At 40.0% G+C, this 18,051-nt stretch overlaps 1 protein-coding gene across 2 annotated transcripts in view; it reads right to left on the bottom strand.

Moving 5' to 3' along the window:
- The window catches only part of MAP3K2 (mitogen-activated protein kinase kinase kinase 2), an 82,638-nt gene extending 65,691 nt beyond the window's left edge, over positions 1–16,947 (bottom strand). Inside the window, exon 1 of one of the 2 annotated variants that reach the window (XM_082691083.1) lies at positions 16,419–16,947. The gene's annotated coding sequence lies outside the window, so the exon portion shown is untranslated. Of the gene's footprint in view, positions 1–16,181; positions 16,328–16,418 lie in introns of those variants that run through there. The other variant, XM_082691084.1, reaches the window with a different exon arrangement.
- Between the last annotated feature and the right edge of the window lie 1,104 nt (positions 16,948–18,051).

Raw genomic sequence — 18,051 nt, 5'->3', positions numbered from 1 at the left:
TCAAATAAATAAATAAAATCTTAAAAAAAAAAAAGATTTTATTTATTCATCTGAGAGAGAATGGGAGAGGGAGCACATGAGAGAGGGAAAGTCAGAGGGAGAAGTAGACTCCCCGCTGGACAAGGTGCCCGATGCAGCACTTGATCCCCAGACTCCAGGATCATGACCTGAGCTGAAAGGAATCGCCCAACCAATTAAGCCACCCAGGTGCCCCAGTGAATTATTTTTTTAAAGATTTGGGGCGCCTGGGTGGCTCAGTGGGTTAAGCCGCTGCCTTCGGCTCAGGTCATGATCTCAGGGTCCTGGGATCGAGTCCCGCGTCGGGCTCTCTGCTCAGCAGGGAGCCTGCTTCCTCCTCTCTCTCTCTCTGCCTGCCTCTCTGCCTACTTGTGATCTCTCTCTGTCAAATAAATAATAAATAAAATCTTAAAAAAAAAAAAGATTTATTTAGGGGCACCTGGGTGGTTCAGTCAGCTGGGCAACCTCCTCTGGTGTCCGTTCAGGTTGTGATTTTGTGAGCTGCAGAATCAAGCCTTGGGTCAAGCTGCACACTTAGCCAGAGTATGCTAGGGATTGTCTCTCCTCTCTCTCTGCACCACCCTCGCTCTCATGCTCATATTCACTCTCTCAAATAAATAAGTAAATCTTTTTTTAAAAAGTATTTACTTATTTGAGAGAGTATGCATGCAGGAAAGGGGCAAAGGGAGAAGCAGAGGAAAAGACTCCCAAGCCAACTCACCACCAAGCCTAGAGCCCATTACCAGGCTCAATTCCCTGACCCTAAGATCATAACCTCAGCCAAAACCACGACTTGGACACCCAACAAACTGAGCCATCCAGGCACCCCACTACCCAATGAATTTTTAAATTAAAACAGTAAGAAAAAGAAAACCAACACAAATATTTCCATTCAAAAGTCAAGTATATACTAATGACACAATAAAATACATTATCATTAATAAAACCTCCATACAGCCTTCTATGTCTGATTATAGGACAGAAACTAAATGGAATGGTATCTTCAAAATGCTGAGGGAAAAATAACTGCCAATTCTGATTTTCATGCACAACTAAAATAGCATTCAAGAACAAGAGCTAAAGATTTCTAACAAACAATTATAATTTACCACCAAAAGATCCTTCTTAAGGATATAGTTCAAGAAAAAAGAAAGTGATTCCAAGAGAACAAATGCTAGCAAAAACAAACCAAAAAAAACTAAAAACCTGGCAAATGTGGTAAACCTAAACAAATATTAATTGTATGAAACAAGATTAAAATGCTTAGTTCGAGGAACTGAAGAGGACAAGGTAGAATTACTGGGCGCCTGGGTAACTCAGTTAAGAGTCCAGACTCTTGGTTTTGGCTCAGGTCATGATCTCCGGGTCCTGAGCTCAAGACCCACTATGAGCTCTGTGTTAAGATTCTCTCTCCCCCCAAGGGGTACCTGGGTGGCTCAGTGGGTTAGAGCCTCTGCCTTCAGCTCAGGTCATGATCCCAGGGTTCTGCGATCAAGTCTCGCATCGGGCTCTCTGCTCAGTGGGGAGCCTGTTTCCCTTCCTCTCTCTCTGCCTGCCTCTCTGCCTACTTGTGATCTGTCTGTCAAATAAATAAATAAAAATTAAAAAAAAAAAAAGGTTCTCTCTCCCCCTCCCTGCCCACCACAACCACCCCATCCTGCCCATGTTGTCTTTCTTAAAAAAAACAAAAAAAACACGGTAGAATTATAACAGGGAAATAGGAAATACAACAAAGAGACTGATTAAAGTTATTCACCCATCACAGTAGTCTTTTTTGGAAATTTGCCCCTTGACCATCCCTGCCTCCAATAACCCACTGAATTACTGTGTCAGCAAACTAGCACAGTGTGGTCCCACAGCCCTCACTGAACTGATGGCCTAGAGGTAAGGAACTGACTCAAGCAGAAGCAGAGACAATCTCTAGAAATTACTAACAGACTACCAAAAGCAAACAGTAGGAATCAACAGGTACTGAGTTGTACTAATGAAGGGCTACATGTCTTATTGATGCTTTTTATATCTTCTGAAATGCTTCCTCCCTTTTTTCTACCTGTCCAAACCATCTTTTAGACTCAGTTTAAGCCTTCCCTATCGCCCTCACCTGGTCATCCTTCCCTCTATAAATGACAGAAGTAGAAAATAATTATCCTCTCTGCACTGACAGTATGCTAGGCATTTCTTCTTCTTCTTTTTTTTTTTTTTGTTTTAAAGTATGTTAGGCATTTCACATACATTACCACTTAACCTAAATACACTAGCATGACAGCACTTGCTATCACTCCACTCACCACGACAAAGAACCATCCTCCTTAAAGGATATTATTTCCTATTATAGCTTCCTAACTCGTCTCTGTGTGTACATGTGTCCCTGCAGCCAGACTACATACAACATGCTGAAATACAGGAACCATGTCTTCTACTTTATTCTTCTCACCATCCATCTCTCTTCCCTGTACTTCTCCCCTCCCCTTTCAAAATATACTCTTCCCTTCTCACTACTAATTACTACTTTAATAAAAGCTACTGTTATAGTAGCTTGCACTGTGCCTACACTCTGCTAAATGTTTTCAAACATTTTACTTAATCTTCAGAACATCCCACTTCAGAGAGATATTATCTCCCCACTTCAGAGAGATGGAAAAAGGCTTGGAGAATTTAAAGAACTTGCTCTCTTATAGCAGCATGAACCTAGATCTATAAAATATCACAGCCTTCACTGTAGTTCCCCACCCACCCCACAATCACCTGCTGTGGCAGTTTGTATATTATGCCAACCTGGTTAAGTTTAAACTACATTTCCCAGAATCCTCTTCCCATATGGCTCCAGGTTAGAGTTGGCCAGAGGAGGAAATTACTCTGAAGATCAGGGTTAGATAAACAGGTACAGAGTTGCCAGCAGATTTCACCATATGTTTGCTCTCCCCTGATCTGCATACAGCTCTTCCTGATTGCACCTTGTGACCAAACAGCACCCGCAGGTCCACCACCAAAAACCTGACTGGAAACCACAGAAGAGGTAGCTATACAGAGGCAACAGCTTTCCACAGACTTTCCACCAGCTCTACTATATGGTTCTACCCATCACCTGGCATACCAGACTCCTCAGATTTATCTACACTCTCACTTACCCATTGTACCACTGCTTAAGAAAGCTGATGACTGATTTTGATCTGCCAATTCCCCCTTAAAAACTCTGCTTTGAGTTTCTCCCACAACTGTGTAAGGTTTTACTCCTTTCACAAATCTCTTATTCCCTAATAATAGTTCTCCTTCCCTGACTGAACCCTAACTAATGCAAGCACTTGAACTGCCTCCCATTTAGATATTTTTAAGTAATATCTATACCCAACATGGGGCTCAAACTCACAACCCTAAGATCATGAATCACATGCTTGATGTAATGAGCACTATGTATTATGTAAGACTGATAAATCACTGAATTCTACCTTTGAAACTAATAATACACTATGTTAATTGACTGCATTTAAATTAAAAGAGTCACATGTTCTACCAACTGAGCCAATCAGCTGCCCCAAGCCTCCTCCCAATTCAATGACCAAGAAATCTCTGCAAACTTTCCTTCTGAAATCTTCCTGCATAACCAAATCTAGGTCACTTGGTCTTTTCACAGCTTCTAATCAAGCCTTTTTTTTTTTTTAAGATTTTATTTATTTGATAGAGACACAGGAAGAGAGGGAACACAAGCAGGGGGAGAGGAGGTAGGAGAAGCAGGCTTCCCACCAAGCAGGGAGCCCAAAGCGGAGCTCAATCCCAGGACCCTGGGATCATGACCCAAGCAGAAGGCAGATGCCTAAAGACTAAGCTGCCCAGGCACCAAAATTTGTATAGTTCTACACTGCCCATCCTTGCTTCCAAACAAGCTGAAGTGTCCCGGATTCTAAAGAAATCACAAGGCACATGAGTGGCCCAGTTAGTTAAGTGTCTGCCCTCAGCTCAGGTCATGATCCCAGGGTCCTGGGATTGAGCCCTGAGTCAAGACTCCCCCTTCAGCAGGGAGCCTGCTTCTCCCTTTCCCTCTGCACCCCCACCCCCATGCTCAAGGGCTCATGCTCTCTCACTCTCAAATCTTTTAAAAAAAGAAAAAGAAACCATATCTCCCTACTTGATCCTCCCATTTACAAAAAAAGCAAGATTTAAATGACAAAAAACACTAGAGTGGGTATCAGATTAACATATTAGTATCAATTTATTAACTAGGAACAAAATAAGCTAAGAACACTTAGGTACGTCTATGCTCTGGTCAGAGATGTGAAGATGGAGAAACAAAGAACAAGGATATGGAAGGATTCTGAGAAGAAAAATATTTGTTGATGTGTGGTTTGTCCCAAATGTTTTTTCCACTGGGAAGGAGGGAAGCTTCTTCTTCTTTTTTTTTTTTTTCTTTTCTGTAATCATTTTGGGCTTATCCCAATATATCCATAAATTATTTAAAAATTTCTAGTGGGCATTAAAGACTGAATGTACAATTTTTCCCATACTTTTCTGCCCCCTTTTCAAAAAGATCTTCCTTCCCTTTTCAGCTACAGTATTTCCAAAGTCCTGGTTTCCTATTCATAACATGAAAATAATTCAGTTCTTTGTTATTTTCTAGGCTACGCTGGATTTTATCACTAAACTGCCACAGATGATTCTGATTTCTATCACATTAGTTCTGAAGAGATTCATTCACTCTTTCAACAAGCATTTTACTGAAAACCTACTACACGTCAAGTCCAACGCAAGGTATCCAGCTATAACATAACTTTAAGAGATCTCATTCTGACAAATTAGTCACACTTAAAGAGAGCTCCTTATGCTCCAGATGCTGCCCTATAACAAATCATCCCTGGACAATTGTCATCTTAACAACCGCCTCAAGCAGAAGATCTTCAATCTCTTGATTCTCTATTTTCTATTATGTTACGGGTTTCACAGGCTAGTCAGGTCCTTAAGAAATCACCTAGGGCAACTTTTTCAAATTCAGAAATGTTGAAGCCCTCTGTCACAGTTTATTTCTAATTAATGTCAGATTTGACACTGAACTTGGGCTTTCCTATTCACCATCAGTGTTCAACAAACAGTATGGAATATAGTTTGTGGTACTCCCTTCAGGAAAACTCTAGCAAGAAATCCCTCTGGCGGGGCGCCTGGGTGGCTCAGTGGGTTAAGCCGCTGCCTTCGGCTCAGGTCATGATCTCAGGGTCCTGGAATCAAGTACCGCATCAGGCTCTCTGCTCAGCAGGGAGCCTGCTTCCTCCTCTCTCTCTGCCTGCCTCTGCCTACTTGTGATCTCTGACTGTCAAATAAATAAATAAAATCTTTAAAAAAAAAAATTAGAAAAAAAAAAAAAAAAAAAAAAGAAATCCCTCCGGCACGTCCCTGAGTAAACCTCTCAACAGTAAGGTAATATGCAACAATCCATGACTACAGGCAAACTCTGTAATACTAATTAATAAAACACATTACACGGTCTCAGAATGCATAACTAATCTACCCTTTCCCAAATCATGAGACAAGATTATATAAACAGGGAACAAGGTGGGTTTAGGGGTGAAGTTGTTAGAATGCAGCCATGTACTGCCTACAGACTAGATGGTTAACATCATACCATCTCTCAACGCAGATTTTTATCAACACTAAGGCTGGGCTACCTTCTACATCTTTTGTTTCCTTTTAGTTCTAAGCAACTCAGGAATTTTATATATAGTTTGATGTACCCGTCTTAATATATAAGATATATCATATCTTACAACAAAGGATCAAAGGATCTTATATCATATCTTATATCATGATATATTTATATATTAAGAAGGGTACATCAAACTATATATAAAATATATGTCATATTATACAACAAAATATTACTAATTTTAAAAAGGAGTCCACAGGCTATTTTAAAATGCCCAAATTGATTTAAAAATACATTAAAGCCATCACATGAATCATGATGTTAATCTCTCCTTAAATCAGAAACATTAGTCTCATTTCCTGCTGTATTAAAACAAAAAAAAAAACCAACAACAACAAAAAAAAACATTTTTTGTATTAAAACTCCAAAGGGGTGCATGGGTGGCTCAGTCAATTAAGCCTCTGACTTTTTTTTTTTTTTAAGATTTTATTTATTTATTTGATAGGCAGAGAGAGAGGGAAGAAGGGTCCCTGCTGAGCAGAGAGCCTGATGCGGGGCTCGATCCCAGGACCCTGAGACCATGACCCGAGCCAAAGGCAAAGGCTTAACCCACTGAGCCACCCAGGCGCCCAAAGCCTCTGACTCTTGATTTGAGCTCAGATCTTGATCTTAGGGTCATGAGTTCAAGCCCCACATGGGCCTCCATGCTGGTCATGGGGCCTACTTTTAATAAAAGGGAGCAGCACCTGAGTGGCTCAGTCAATTAAGCATCCCACTCTTGATTTTAGGCTTAGGTAGTGATCTCAGGTTCCAGGGATCAAGCCCCATGTCAGGCTCCATATTCAGCTCAGACTGCTTGAGATTCTCTCTCTTCCTCTGCCCCTCCACAACCCCTCCTGCACATGCTCTCTCTAAAATAAATTAATAAATCTTAAAAAAAAAAAAAAAACCCTCCACAAATACCATTAAAATGCAGCCAAGTCAGTCAAACTTAATTAATCACAAACTTACCAAATAATGATAATTAAGCACCTTCAGATCAAATCTAAAATAGAATATGATTTGAGAACATTTAGCAATTATTAAACAACAGCACAGAAGCAGTTATAAACTGACTTCATTTTAAGCTATAGATCTGTTCCCAAAAACTTATAAAATAACAAAATCAATTCATACTTTTTCCATCGGCTCCTGTTAATAACTCCCCAAAATAATTTTTTAACAGTTTTCCACAGCACTGCTTCTGTGGTAGAGCTGTTCACAAATACTTGATGTTCTCCTTCTGGGTATTTGGAAATATTGAACTTTTCCACCCTGTTCAATTCAGATACAGCCATGAAACTTCTGGCCAATACCATGTGAGTGGAAGTGGTGAATGTTTCTCCCAGGTAAAAGCTTTAAAAGCCAGAGTATGCTTTTCACACATTCTATTTTTCTTCTGTCCTGGTATGAGATTGTAATTTATAATTAAAAAAAAAAACATGTATCTGGTCTTTGTCCCCATTTCTGGCAAAGAGCTCAGAAAAACCAAGTCTTTTTTTTTTTTTTTGAAGTAAGGTCAACTTGCAATGTTACCTTAATTTCAGGTGACTAATACATTGATTCAACAGGTTGTACTTTATGATATACTCATCAGAGGTGTAGCTAGAATAATGTATCTGTCTTTTGTTGTTCATAACACCTATAAGCCACACCTCAGTTTATATTAATGAGATGACTTTTGAAAAGCTCCTAGTGATGGAAGCTGGTTGCCAAGAGGAACCATGTGATTAGAGGACTGGAACTTTGAGCTCCTTGCCGTGGCTTTCAGGGAGGGAAAGGGGGCAGAAGATTAAGGTCAACTACAAATGCCTAGGTAAGAAGCCTCTGTTAAAAAAACAAAGAGAATGGGATTTGGAGAAGTTCTGGGTTGGCAGACACTCAGAGATGTTGGAAGAGTGGCACTAGAAGAAAAGATGGAAGCTCTATGGCCTCCTTCTTTCCCCAAACATTGCCCTATACATCTCTTCCAACTGCTTGCTTCTGGGTTATACCCTTTTATAATAAACCAGCAATCTAGTATTTTCCAGAATTCTGTGAGTTGCTCTTGCAAATTTACTGAACCCAAAAAATCCCAAAGATGGAAACCTCTGATTTACAGCCCATTGGTCTGAAGCACAGGCAACTACCTAGCCTTGCCACTGGGTCTGAAGGGAGGGCAGTCTTAACCTGTAGAATCTGACAGTATCTTTGGCTGGTATTACAGAATTGTTAAAGGTGTGGAAACCCCTCCCACATACACATTTCTGGTTACAAGAGGTTCCAAGTATTGAGTGTGAAGAGGTTCAGAACAAGCCCCCTCCAAATATACCACTTTGGCATGTGGATTAGTTCGAACTGAAGTCAATCCAGGCCCCAAAGATTCAGGAAGAGCTTTTTACCTCCCCTTAACTGCCTAAAAGAATTTAGAAAGAGGGTCCAGTCTATCTAAACTATCACCAGAGATAACTGCAAAGAATATGGGGAGCCATGGTAATTGCAAGGGAACTAGCAGGACCTGGAGATCAAATTCCTCCCCTCTGGCCCACTGTCTGCACAAAGCATGGCAAAATGTTTACCAAACATCTGCTCTTACCATCTTCCCATAAACTGTTGTCTTCCTCCCCCACTTTGAAGTATCAGACCCCTACCCCTTCTCCTCTGCTCAGGACAGCATAAGCCTCAACTGCCTGACTACCTGTAGATTTCATATTCTCATGTGGCTCGCATACTCAATTCAGTTCATCAGTCTTATGGCAATTTACCAAAGAACCTAGAAGGATTAAAAAAAACAAAAAACAAAAAAACAAATTTCCTTCCCAGGAAGCACAATATAAAGGAAAAACACACTACAGTGTATTTTTCCTTTACCTATAGCAACCGTATATGTTCCAGATAATAGCTGCTAGCAAGTGAGGCCCCAAAATAAGGATTCACAGTCGGATTCAAAGTAAGGATTACACTACGGAGCAGAAGCAGTCCAACTGACCCTCAGTGAACACACACCATGAGCAAAAAGTAAATCTTTGGGGACGCCTGGGTGGCTCAGTGGGTTAAGCCTCTGCCTTCGGCTCGGGTTATGATCTCAGGGTCCTGGGATCGAGCCCCACATCAGGCTCTCTGCTTAGCAGAAAGCCTGCTTCCCCCTCTCTGCCTGCCTCTCTGCCTACTTGTGATCAGTCAAATAATAAATAAAATCTTTAAAATTAAAAAATTAAAAAAAAATAAATCTTGTTTTAAGCCCCTGATTTTGAGGGTTATTATTCATAGCCTATTCAGAATGATAATCTAAAACTTAATTTAAAAACTAGACTGAAAATTCTTCATTTCATTCTATTTCTCAATTCTCTGACCAAGTACATTAAACTCTTTCAAATTACTTCTCCTAGATACTAGAAATATTAACATACTCCCTATACCATTTGCTTAAAATGGACCGGTTCATACTCATTTCACTGAAAATTGCACTTGATACAAAGAAATCATTCAGATTTACCCAAATATTTATCAGAAATCTCTGATTTAACAATTATAAAGAATGAGAGGTTAAGGGGCACCTGGGTGGCTCAGTGGGTTAAAGCCTCTGCCTTCAGCTCAGGTCATGATCCCAGGGTCCTGGGATCGAGCCCCATATCGGGCTCTCTGCTCGGCAGGGAGCCTGCTTCCCCCTCTCTCTCTGCCTGCCTCTCTGCCTACTTGTGATCTCTGTCTGTCAAATAAATACATAAAATCTTAAAAAAAAAAAAAAAAGATGAGAGGTTAAGTACAGTATCTGTAGTTGAGTGTATTTTCCAAAAATTATGTTGGCCCTACCCCCAGAAAATTGCAGTGAAGCTACTTCCAAGGAGAATGCTTCATGTAAATAATGTGGAGGCTGAGAAAGGCTAAGGAACCCTTGCTCTAACTAGAAGAGCAAAGCAAAATCCCCAACTATGAACAAGATTCTTAACACCTCTAAGCCTCAATTTCTTTGCCTGTAAAAATCAGAATATGATCTACCATGGCTACTGTAAAATTAATGTGTGTAAGGCTTCTGACATGTAACAGACATTCAAATGCTACTTCTTCCTCTCAAGATACAGTCTGAAATTTGTAGAAAATTGTGTGATATCCTCAATGCCAGAAGACATGCCTTTATGAAACATAAACAAAAAATAAAGCAAAGACCAGGCTGAGAACCAAAACAAGGATGTGAGTGGGGGGGAAATGGGAAAGACCAAGGATTACCAAGATAATAGAAATTCAACTACAGAAATACTCATTAGATGAAAAATATTTTTTAGTACACACTGGAGGGCAAAAGAGCAGAACTGTGAATGTGGTTATACAACCACACTGTGTCAAATACAAGCAGCTCTCCTAGAATGCTAAGTAAAATAATAGAGATGAAAATACTGAGAAATTATGACAAACGTGAAGGATGGAGAATGGAAACCTGAAAACTATATACATTGCCAAAGAACCATAATACAAAGAAAAAACAAAGACATAGATTAGGGGGAGGAAAAAAGTGGGAAGAACGGAGATAAACAATGACTATTAGCTTTCAATCTACATTCTTATTCACTTAAATATCTGTATAATACATACATCCATGAACTCAGAAATAGAAGGCAATGAACCAATATTTTCTTATCCAACCTCCTTAACAAACCAACTTGGCAAATTAACCAACACTCTCTACCTCTCTATAATGTCTTCTGATAAAATATTGGAACATTCAATATTAATTAAGCTTATTTTTTATCAAACCAGTACATTTCTGCACTCATCAACATACCAAGAATCAAATATGTTTATGTATTTTTTATAATTATACAGTTTAGATATTATATAAACCAATGAAATTGTGACTGTGAAGACAGTTTTTGTTTCCATGAAAATGAAGTGGAGTGTTTAGAAAAACTCAAAGGCTAGTTTCAAAAAAACTATTGTTAAAGTGAGAATAGGTGAATAAACTGTAAAAGACTAAAAGGAATAATCATACAATTCTAGATGGATCACATAACTCAGACTTCATTACATATCCATGTTTTTTTAAATAAAATATTTAAAGTAAAAATGTGTCATTTTTAATTCCCCTTATATTTTTAAAAAATTAAACTAACCATCACCATTCCTAATCACATAAAAAAAATGATTTCTACATACATTAAAACAGACATAACCTAAGTGAGCTATGGGAGATTTTTTGGAACACTTTTTATATGCAAGGCCCTATACTAAACATATTATCTCATTTAAACCTCATGACAAATCTATAAGTACCATTATCTCTATCTTACACATAAATGAGGCATAGAAAGGATAAACAGCAGAGCTTACATTCAGATCTTACTCCCAAGTACAAACTCTTTACTGATTACTAATTTTTTCATATGTTTTCTATATTTAATTTTTTTCAATAAACATTATAATCACCATCAGTCATCTGTAGAGTTTACTAATGTTAACTCATTTCAAGTACTGTCTCCTCTTCAAGGTCTTCTAAAATGCTCTCCCATCCTGGTACATAGCAGGCACTCCATGAATGGTAATGGCAGTACTCTGGCGAGCAAATCTAATTTTCTGGTTGCCCTAATAAAGCAGAGAGGCAACAAGGTGCAATTGTTAAGAGCACAGATTGTGGAGCTAGGCTGCCTGCATTCAAGCTCCACCTCCACCAAGCACAAGAAGTGTGAACATGGGCCAGTTACTTACTATCTCTGTGCTTCAATTCCCTAATCTGTAATAGGAGTATAATAACAGTAACTAATTCACTGGGTTGTTAATGGGGAATAAGTGACTATTTTAAATCAGTGCCTAGAAGGTAGAAAGTGCTTATATTTGCTAAATAAACAATACCACAAAGGAGAACAAAGAAAACAACCAACAAATTAAGAAGAAACCTTTTGTAAATGATCAGTGATTAGGTAAGCACCACCTTCCAAGAATCTTAGGACACTATGAAAAGAGGTCCCTTCTGCCTGTCAATTCTGTATTTATTCAATAAACATTTGGCTCCAGTCATCTAGGTGCACCAAAATCAACAAAACACTGCCTCTGTCCTAGAGCTAACTTCCTAGTAGAGGACAAGGAAATAATTATAGAACAATGTGGCGAGTACCATGGTAGAGGCAGGTGCAGTGTGCCTGAGGAGCATTTAGAGGTAGTGGTGATGAGGAAACCTAATTTGGTAATTACCAAAGAATGCTGATAAAATCATATCAACCTATTTTTTAATTAGTAATTATTGATTAAAGTCCACACAAATCACTAACTGTACAAATGGGAAAAATTACCTTTAAAAAAAAACCTCCCAAAGTTTATAAACCACATAATGCTTATAAAATTAATGGTACTATGAATCTCAAACAAAACACTCTTCAGCACTTAGAAGAAAGGCAGTGTGCAAGTCAGAGAAAAGATTCCAAAGATTCTACCTTATCCTGGCAATTGGGAAGACAAAGCGTAACCAAAAAATTAAACAACAATCTAAGAGTTAAGTAACAATAAACTGACAACAATACAAAATACAAAGCCAATCCATGATTAGTATCATAAAAAATACAGTCAACCAATATTCCCAATAAATATTGGGAAAAAGGCAAAAAACAAAAAAACTATACAGACGCATTTCTTATAAATATAAGTACGTGTACAGATAGAAAGCTATACCTCACACAACACTAGAGAATAAGGGGAAAGATTCTTCATTTCTATATATACAGTTCATCCTGACTTACAAAAAGGTGTGAAAAAACTTCATGTAAACTGTTTAATGAATTAAATCATATTTTTAAAAGAGATTATTTATTTTAGAGAGAGAGATGAGAGCACTTGTGCCTGCAAGCACCCATCAGCTGTGGGGGAGGGGAAAGGAAGAGGCAGAGGGGGAGAGATGAGACTCCCAAGCAGACAACCAGAGAGGAAATCAAGAGTTGGGACATCTAACCAACTGAGCCACACAGGTGCCCCTAAATCATATTTTTAATAAAAGAATGTGTAACTTAAGTAAATCCTATTACAAAACTTCTCTAAAGCAGTAACGTAAAAAAAAAAATTTTTAAACCAATAACCTATTAAATGTCAGTTAATTAGTTGGGAAATAAATTCAATTTTATATTACATATATTTGATTTATTTCTACCTGGCTTAATTAAAATGAGGTTCACCTCTAAATGTAGCCAACATACATCAGAAATCATAGTATTCATAAAATATATAACTCACAGGAATGTAATATACAGCATAGAGAATATAACCAATAAAATTATAATAACTTTGTAAAGTGACAAATGGTATCTATAGTTATTGTGGAGATCATTCTGTAATGTAAAAAATATTAAATAACTATGATATATACCTAAAACTAATAGGATACTGTGTATAAATTATATTTCAATAAAAATCAATTCATAAATGTTTACTAACTTGGTCATTACAGAGTGAGAACACTGAGTGAAGTCAAAAAAATTTTAATTCTTAAACTTCATAGTGGTGGAATTACCATTAGAATGCAGATATTCTCACTCTCAATCCAGTGCTCCTTGCATTAAACCAGAAAATTCAGAGTTTTCTCAAAATGTTTTTAGTAAATCCATTCTTCCTTTACTATATATCTAGTTATTTTTGTCTGTCAACAAATATTGGCTAAGAAAAACTTAAACACACTCCTTCAGTGAGAGTCCAGGAAAAGAGAGGCATTGAGTTTTTCCCATTTTTCAGAAGCCAGGTTTGGTTTTTTTAAATTCATAACAGGCGATACCTTGAATTCACAACTAAAAATGTTAATTTATAAATTTTAATGATTAAAAATTTTAAAACCCCCCAAATCAGAATCTGATTAATATAGTTGTATAGGATATTTTATAATTCCTGTGATTTTTGTTTCTATATATATATACCAACAAAAGAGTAACACTGAAATTCAAAAGTTAGCCTAACAAGAGTCAGCAATATATGCTACAACTGTTCAGTGACAGATTATTGGAGAACAGCTAGCACTACAGTGCTAATTTATCATGCCACAGATTGCTAACTGCAGTGGGGAAAATAAACCTTACCTTAACCCCCATAACCAAGTGATCAAACTCAGCATCACAAATAATGGGACTTGACAGTATATCACCTGATGGGAAGCAATGTGAACTACACAGTATCACTTAAGGGTTATTCTTGCCCAAAATATTTAATTTGAAATTAATCAAGCCTTTAAAGCTAGCTTACAGTTAACTAATTCAGGGGAACAGAGGAACACACTAAATGATACTATGGGGGGGGTGGTACGGAATCAGACAAATAGAAAATGTTACTCATTTTATAAGACCACTGGTTTGATCTTAAAAAAAAGAAAAGAAAAAGCAACTTCATTTTAAAAGGCGGAGGTGAAACTGTTCTAGATTCAAAGAGATCAAAGAGATTTAACCACCAAATGCAGTGAATAAATCTTGTATCTTGGTCTGGTGTGACTGGGTATGAAAAAACCATAAATGACCAAACAGTATACATAGAGAGATTTAAATATGAGATTTAAGTATGAATGTTAGGTTACATTAAGAAACTATGGGGAGTTGGGAAAAGGGGGTGTGGGGTTATGGACATTGGGGAGGGTATGTGCTTTGGTGAGTGCTGTGGTGTGTAAACCTGGCGATTCACAGACCTGTACCCCTGGGGATAAAAATACATGTTTATAAAAAAAAATTTTTTTAATAAATAAATTATTTTAAAAAAACTATCAACTAATTACTGATCAGAAAATATGAACTAAAAAAATTAACAATAATGGTATTTTGACTAAGTTAGGAAATGTCCACCTTTGGAAATGTATGCTGACATATTTAGGGATAAAGTGTCATAATGTTCACAGCTTAGTTTCAAATGGCTGAACCAAAAATAATACACACATATTTACAGATAAAGCAAATACAAGATGTCAATACTGAATCTAGAGGATCATGGTACGGATGTTCACTCTATTAGCAGTATGTTTGAAATTATATATGCTTGATATTATTTCATATTAAAAAAAAAGTTGGAGGAGGGTACTGAGGAGGTCAGAGAACTCCAATTCTACAAAGGAAAAAAAGATGAACCCAAAACCAAAGCTGTCAGAACCTTAACGTGGCTTCATTTTAACACAGCATCTATTAAGCACAGTGGTAAACTTACCACTCTGGTAGCAGCAAGGTGAACTAAAAATGAAAAAACCATTAATAGACTCAGTCCCTAATGTAATCCAATTTTTAAAAATAAGCCTTTAACAGTTACTTTTCTCAAAAGAGACACATGGAAATCACGCCAAGATAACCATTCTATAATGGAATCACACTCAATATAAATCAACAGGACTCAAAATAGTTCACATTTTAACCAAACAAATCAACCTATGAACTAACCACTTGTCAACTCTATAATTTAACCTTTTCTTCACAGACAACACAAAAATATTCAACTACAAATTTTCTTAAACCTGATAATATACTGCAGAAAATCAGAGTACTGTAATTGGATACATTCCTTAAACATTTCTAACTATACATTAAGCCTCCGCTATTCAAATAATCCGCTATTTTCTTCTATAAAAAGAAATATCCTTTTTCCTAACTATAATCAAAGAAATAATACGAGCTAATGTTAAAATGACAATTTTTGGTTTATAAGCACTTATCAGTCACCACACACCAATGAAAGGGGAAAAAAAATCACACCATTACAAGATAACTTTCTATGATATTCTAAACACTAATTTTGACAACTCAGAAATATTGCATAAGACTGCACCAATTACTAAGTATGTTCAGCCATTGCCACACAAGTCAGCAACAAGTTTTGCAATAAGGAAATCTCAAGCTAATAACCTAACTGCGAGTTCCCTGTATTTGTCAAGAACAAACTGCACAAGTAAAGTTAACTTTTCAGGAAATATGCATTTTACCAATTATATTTCTTTTTTGTTTCATCCTTTTTTAATTTTATTACATTTCTTCTTTTAATAAAAGTTAATTTCTTTTTTCTGTTATTTTTTTTTTCTTACTGCAAACGGGTAAAGGTGCCCAGCGCCACCCTTTAAAAGTAATTTTTTAAAAGAAAAAAAAAAAAAAGCCAAGAAAATGATTTGGCTAAGCTGCAGCAAAACACACTGAACAGCCTAAGTACAAGAAAATTACATCTACCTACGTTTAGAATTTACTCCCAGGAACAAACTCTCCAACTATTCTCATTTTCCTCACGTAATTTTTTTCAAGACTCAAAAATACAGTCCTACAGAAAATACATATATGGGAAACAGGGCTTCCCGAATTACCAGGTGCATGACCTTGGGCAAATTCCCTAATCTCTCCGAGACTCAATTTTTCATCTGTAAAATGGGGAGACACGTACCGACCTCATTGTGCTGAAAAGACAAAGTCAGACAAAGCAAGACAACTGCCGGCCAAATGGTAAATCCTAAGGCTTGAAGAATCACCACCCCCCCCTTCCCAATCAGTAGATTATCACAATGTGACAGTGCAAAGACAAGCACTTTTTCGCTTACTGCATATAACACTTCTCCCGGGGCAGCTGCAATCTTCCTTCTAAAATCCATGCAAAGTACGTGTCTGACAGCTACACAGCCCAGCAGTCTACTGCGCTCAGACTTGAGGCTCAGGACAAGATGCGGGGACCCCCGAAATCTCTCCACCCGGAGGACAACCACCTGGCGAAACCCCCGCCTGGGGAGCTGCGCACAGGCCCGCCGCGGCCCCCGCCCCACACAAACACAGGCACGTACCGGCCGTTCCGCGGGGACGTAGGGAGCCGCAGGCCCGAGGAGGGGCAGCTGCTGCCTCCGAGCCCGCCCCTCCGCCCCCGCGCGGCCTGTCACCGCGCCCCCCTGTCGGGGGAGGCCGCGGGCCCCCGGGGGCCGGAGGGGCGCGCGAGGAGTCTGGCGCGGGCCGGATCCCTCCTTCACATGGAGCCCGCGCCGGGCGGGGTGGAGTGCGCGTGGACGGTCGCTGCCGACCGGGGCCTCTCGGCTCCCCTCGGCTCCCCTCGGTACTTCTAGACGCCGCGGCCCCGAGGCCCGCGCGAAGCTGAGCAGGAAAGGAGGAAGCCGTGGGCCGGGCGCCGCCAGAGGCCGGAGAAGGGGCAAGAGCGGCGACTCCGCGGTTGGAGGTGCCGGGCCTGCCGGTCGTCGTCCTCGCCCTCGTAGCCGCCGCACGCCGCACGACCCCTGAACACCGCACCCAGCGGCCGCACCACTTTCGTCAGGCGCCGCCGCTGAGGGCAGCGGGCCGCCACTACACACGGACCCGTGACGTCGGGCGTAGCGCGGCGCACGTCACGGCCGGCTCGCCTGTGCGCGCGCAGCCCTCCGCCCGCCGGGAGCGGAACCCGCCACGGGCGCGCGCGCCCAGCCTGCAACGCCGCACGCAGGCCGAGAGGACCGTGCCCGCGCCTGCGCAGTGGCCGGCTGCGCCCACACAAGCTCTGCTTCCCCCGGCGTTGGGCAGTGCGGGGATTCCCAGCCCGGGTCAGCCCCGGCGCGAGCCCCGCCCCTATCTCCCAGCCGCGGCTCGGGTCCCAGTGCGTCCGGCACACGCACGCGCGCCTATAACCCCCACCTTCTGCGGGAGTCCTCGGCGCCCGAGACTTCCAAGCAAACCCAGGGGAGCGTCTCCTGCTTGGGCTTTGAGCCCGGCGCGGAGCAGCAGAGCAATGAAAGACTGAGAGCGACTCTGAGTCCGTAGCATGTTGTTTGCAGGCAACAAGCCTGTTGATTTTCGGACTTAATTGCAGATTTTTTTTTCTTTTAAGTTTTTATTTATTTATTTGACAGAGAGTGAGATCACAAGTAGGCAGAGAGGCCGGCAGAGAGAGAGGAGGAAGCAGGCTCCCTGCTGAGCAGAGAGCCCGATGCGGGGCTCGATCCCAGGAACCTGGGATCATGACCCGAGCCGATTCCAGAGGCTTAACACACTGAGCCACCCAGGCACCCCCAGAATTTTTTACTGAAGGACTTTAGAAATTATTGTCAGCTTGTCAACTAACAGTAAACCACGCCCCCCCACACACAAGGTTCAGCCTTCTAAGTTTTACAGCTGTTCTCTGTTTAGTTCCTATCACCATTCGAGGTCAGTCCAGCAAGTACTACTTTCCCAGTTTAACACATGTGGAAACAGCTCAGAGATGAGTTGACACCCCACCCCTCGAGCTAATAGCATAATCTGAAACCTGAATCTCTTTTCACTAATTCCTTCCTTCACTCTCCATCGCCCTCAGGATAAAACACAATTCAGTCGTGTTGGCGTTGGAGGCCCACCGCGAAGTGACCTGTATTGTTTTTAGCCCACGCTACTCTGACCCAGAAAACATCTTTTCCGCCCCATCTATTCTTTCCTCAAGTACCCCCCTTACAACTTCCT

The sequence above is a fragment of the Mustela nivalis genome (assembly GCF_964662115.1).
Source record: "Mustela nivalis genome assembly, chromosome: 11".
In the NCBI taxonomy this organism is placed as follows: domain Eukaryota; kingdom Metazoa; phylum Chordata; class Mammalia; order Carnivora; family Mustelidae; genus Mustela; species Mustela nivalis.
The sequence above is the reverse complement of the archived record's forward strand: the minus strand, read 5'-3'. Positions and strand labels throughout refer to the sequence as shown.